Below are 4,959 nucleotides of genomic sequence, written 5' to 3'. Positions count from 1 at the left end.
GGAGCGTGTTTCCATAGAACCGACAGTGTGATCTTCTTTCCCAACCCGAGACTCTTGCTGGGGGATGATGCGGATAGGCCACAGGAGGAGGGTAGCTGTTAGTACACCTGCAATCAACATTCCACCTGCAGTCAGTGCCACAGGGAAATGACCCTGTAAGGAAGTGCTCGGTGAGGTTTTGTCTGACCACTCCAAGGATTGCAATAGAGCATTCAGAGAAAGTGTCAGCAACAGGTTCCAGGTCTACCATTAGTCTGGAATTTACTGTTAGCTCACAGTCTAAATTGCCAGACAGTCACCATAAAAAAAAAAAGTTGTTGTGGAGTAAACTCTGACACATGGTAACCCCATGTGTGTTAGAGTAGAACTGTTCTTCATAGGGTTTTCAATGGTTAATTTTTCAGAAATAGACCACCAGGGTCTTTCTTCCAAGATATCTCTAGGTGGACTCAAACCTCTAACATTTTGGTTAGTGGCCAGTTACGTTAACTGTCTACGCTAGTGAAAATTAAAGAAACTTGAACTAGTTTAATTGGAATAAAACTGCTGACATAGGAGGAAATACAATATGAGCAGCTTATACATAGATTTATATAGTTTTTTTATACATACCTATGTCTATATGCAGTTAAACCTGTGAGAGCTGGAACTCAACAGGACAGCCTTGTTTTTCCAGGTCTCAAAAATTTTCCACCTTTGACAGGGTGCAATCTTACCACCTTTCTGTTGTTCTCTGTTCGTGGAAAATATTTGAGTTTTCCTTCTCTGACAGATTTCTGCCTTACACAGGTTTTGGCTTTTACAGGTTTTACTGTATATCACATATCACAATTCTACACAGATACTGCTCATGTATAGGAAACTACATCCTAATATATGAACTAAAAAGAAAACTTTCTCTACTAAACTTTGTGCAAAAGTCTATAAATGCAGTTTCTCTTTACCAATAGAAATGTGGAAAATACAGTGTTTAAAAAAGCCAGGCACTCCTTCAACTTTACCTTTGGTGTTGACTATGAATAAAAGCCATATGGAAACATGAGAGAGGCAGAAAGGCTAGAGCTCAGGTTCCTGGACACACCCTTGGAATCTACTTACAAACAGATACACCCCTCTGGCATTGAGAATCCAGTCTGGTGTATGCTATTCCTGCTCCACTGTAACTCATTGACCACTGTCTCAGTTCCCTAGTGCTGCTGTAACAAAAATATCACAGATGAGTAGCTTTAAACCCAAAAAAACCCCAAACCCATTGCCACCGAGTCGGTTCTGACTCATAGTGACCTTACAGGACAGAGTAGAACTGCCCCAGAGTTTCCAAGGAGCGCCTGGTAGATTTGAACTGCTGACCTTTTGGTTAGCAGCTGTAGCACTTAACCACTAGGCCACCAAGGTTTCCTGAGTATTTTTAAAGAACAGAAATTTATTTTCTCACAGTTTGGCAGGCTGGAAGTCCGAATTCAGGATGTAGCTCTAGGCGAAGGTCCTTCATTGTCTATTTCAAAATTGCTACCAGCAATCCTTGAAGTTCCTTGGCATTCTTTAGTGTCTGTCTTTCCCTGTGTGTCACTCTCCACTCACTCCCTTTATACGGGCAGTCCCTGACTTACAACAGGGCTCCGTTCCACCGACTCTGTCTTAAGTCAGTTCTAGTGTGAGTCAAATAACTCATTTTCTTTTAATTTTCATTATTATTGTCTTTTATTTTTTTTATCTTTATAAATACAGTCTTTGGAGGTTGGAAACATCATATATAAATTTATAGATATATTTTAATACATACATAAAAACCAAAAAAAAAAAAAAAAAAAACCCTTGGCCTTTGAATCGATTCTGACTCATAGTGACCCTATAGGACAGAGTACACTGCCCCATAGAATTTCCAAGGAGCGGCTGGTGGAGTTGAACTGCCAACCTTTCAGTTAGCAGCCGAGCTCTTAACCACTGCACCCACCAGGGCTCCAATACATACACACATAAACCAAACCAAACCCAGTGCCGTCGAGTCGATTCCAACTCATAGCAACCCTATAGGACAGAGTAGAACTGCCCCATAGAGTTTCCAAGGAGCGCCTGGCAGATTCGAACTGCTGACCCGTTGGTTAGCAGCCATAGTACTTAACCACTACGCCACCAGGGTACATTACAAAATACACAAATCATAAAAATTTATTCTGACAATGAAGAAGAGTTGGACAATGTTGACATTTTGTCAGTTTCAGTAATAACTCCACTTGTGGAAGGTTCTAGATCATCTGAATTATCCCTGGGAATACATATAGCATTACTAGTCAAATTAGTGAGTTGTTTATATGGTCTATTTCTTTTTTTCTTAATATGTTTCAAGGTAACATCTTACAGCTTCCCAAATTTACCTATTAAATTTAACAAAGCGATCAGCATTTGGGTCCATGTTTTCAAGGAACTGAAGCCCCTGACTTAGTTTAGAAAAAAACTCCAGCTAATCCTTTCACGGGAAAATTTTTGGACAATTTCTTTCCTTCCTCTTCCTCATTATTTCTTTCTTCAGCATTTCTTTCCTTTTCAAAATTCATTAAGTCCTGATCTGTCAATTCCCCTTCTTCGTGATCTATGAGCTATTCCACATTGACAATATCATATACTAAATTCATCATTTTGCCATACGGGTGATTTTTCTGCCTATCTCTTCCATCATATTATCCTGATAAAATGCTTGGAGTGTGTTCACATAACTCAGCAATTTTTTCCATCCCTTGCATGTATTTTCCCATAACTTTCTCCCAGAAAGATGTAATGATCCAGATACACTGACAATCTTAAGCAAAGTTCGTCATAACTCGAATACGTTGTAAATCGAGGACTACCTATACAGTGAAATCTGTGAGACATGGTTTCAGAACTGCCTTGTCTTTCTGGGTCTTGCCTGTTTTCCACCTTTGACAGGGTGCAGTCTTACCACTTTTCCGTCATTCTCTATTGCAGAAAACATTTTAGTTTTCCTTCTGTGACAAGTTTCTGCCTTTCACGGGTTCTAGCTTTCATAGGCTTTACTGTAACTCAGAAGTGATTAGGTTTAGGACCCACCCTACACTGGTATAACCTATTGATATAACAAAAGAAAAATCTTATTCCAAACAAGAGCATATCCGCAGGTACAGGGGCCAAGAAATACATACTTTAGGGGGACACAATTCAATCTATAACAGACAGGAAGGCTTGCTTGGGTCAGGTCAATGTTCCTGATGCCTGTCTGGAGAGCAAACACTGAGCTCCCGGCTGACTGCCTCACAAAGTGCCGGCTTTATAACCCAGACTGTCACCCTGACCCTCTTTGTGGGACTTCCCTCTGGGCATCAACCTCTATATATTGTGGAAAAATGGCCAACAGGACATAAACCTGAGCCTCATCAAGCTATGATATTAATAAACTGGCCCTCCTTGATACTATCAGCCAGGCTTTCCTTCGAGAAAACTTCCTTGTATTTTTGAGGTGGATGCTAAACTTTTCTGGGTTCTTACCCTGCTTTTAAAAGACATATTGTCACATTAGTTTTCACATTCTATGTTACGAATCTGCTGCAAAAGATCTCTTTAAAGTGTTAAAAAGCAAAGATGCCACTTTGAGGACAATTGTGAGGATGGTGCAGGACAGGGCAACATTTCGTTTTGTTGTACATAGGGCCACTATGAATCAGAACCAACTCGACAGCACCTAACAGAAACAACAACATGGTACGAATGCCTAGAGGTTAGGCCAGACATGCTGTGAACTTTTCCACTAGAAAACTGGAAGGCACTGACAAGCACCTCCTTGTTAATTATTAGGCATTTCCAGCTTGTGAATCTGAGAAAGATCCTAAGGATTCAGTCACAGTTGTTTCTGTTAGGTGCCCTAAAGCTGGTTTCAATTCAAAATGGCCCCATATGACAGTGGAACTGCCCCACAGGGTTTTCTAGGCCGTAATCTTTATGGAAGCAGATCGCCACATCTTTCTCCCGTGGAGCCATTGGGTGGGTTCAAACTGCCAACCAAACAGCCGAGTGCTTAACTGTTTGTATCACCAAAGCTTCTTTCAGTCACTGTACAAGGGTAAAATACTCGGGCAGTTTATTGGCTTTATACAGGCAATTTTAAATATTAGTTACTTTAACAAATTCAACTGTTTTATTTTATAAAATTAGGACAACTGCTTCTCAGTGTAGTTACAGTCACCACATTCCTCAAACTAATGGTTGTCTACACTAGAATGAAATCATGTCATGAGGCCAAGTGTACCCTTCCTCCAACGAACATCTTCATACACTTACCTGCTCTTACTTTTCAAAGAAAATCCAGGAAAAATATTTTTCATTCCTTTAATTCTTTGAAACAGCAGTCACCTCCTCTTAGGAGGCTTCTCAGGGATCTAAGGACCTAAGGGTGTCTCGTTAGTTCACATTTGCAGCAGAAGCCTTCCTCAGAGAATACCTCTAAATCAAAAGGGCCAAATTCCTGTTGGTGTTTACGATCTCCTTGGCATCTTGAAGCACAATCTCCTGTGTTAGAGGCTAATATGAGAAGAACAGATGCAGGCTCAAGGGGTAAAAGATGCATTCTTGCTAAATGATGCTTACATGATAACATATCTTGCTATATAGAAAGAAGGTTTCCCTGAATTTAAAATTCAGAGAATTGGGTAGATTTGTTTCTCATGCAACACCTGGTATTATATGGATGGTGAACTTAAAAGAACCCATGATACAGCAGAATTATATTTGTATTTAGAGCAGCAATTTAGATCCATGAAAATAACATCTGTCACATTAAATTTACGTTGTTAATTTGAATTTATATGTGATCTTGTATTAAGTTAGAGGGTTTTCTTTTTTTTTTGCTTATATAGATGAACAAGTTCTGTAAGCAAAAACAGCTTATATTTATGTTTGCACACATTTAAGTAACATTATAATTAAAATGATATAAGTCAGCGCCACAAG

The sequence above is a fragment of the Elephas maximus genome, chromosome 1 (assembly GCF_024166365.1).
Source record: "Elephas maximus indicus isolate mEleMax1 chromosome 1, mEleMax1 primary haplotype, whole genome shotgun sequence".
NCBI classification, from domain to species: Eukaryota; Metazoa; Chordata; class Mammalia; order Proboscidea; family Elephantidae; genus Elephas; species Elephas maximus.
This window is presented reverse-complemented; position numbering follows the sequence as displayed.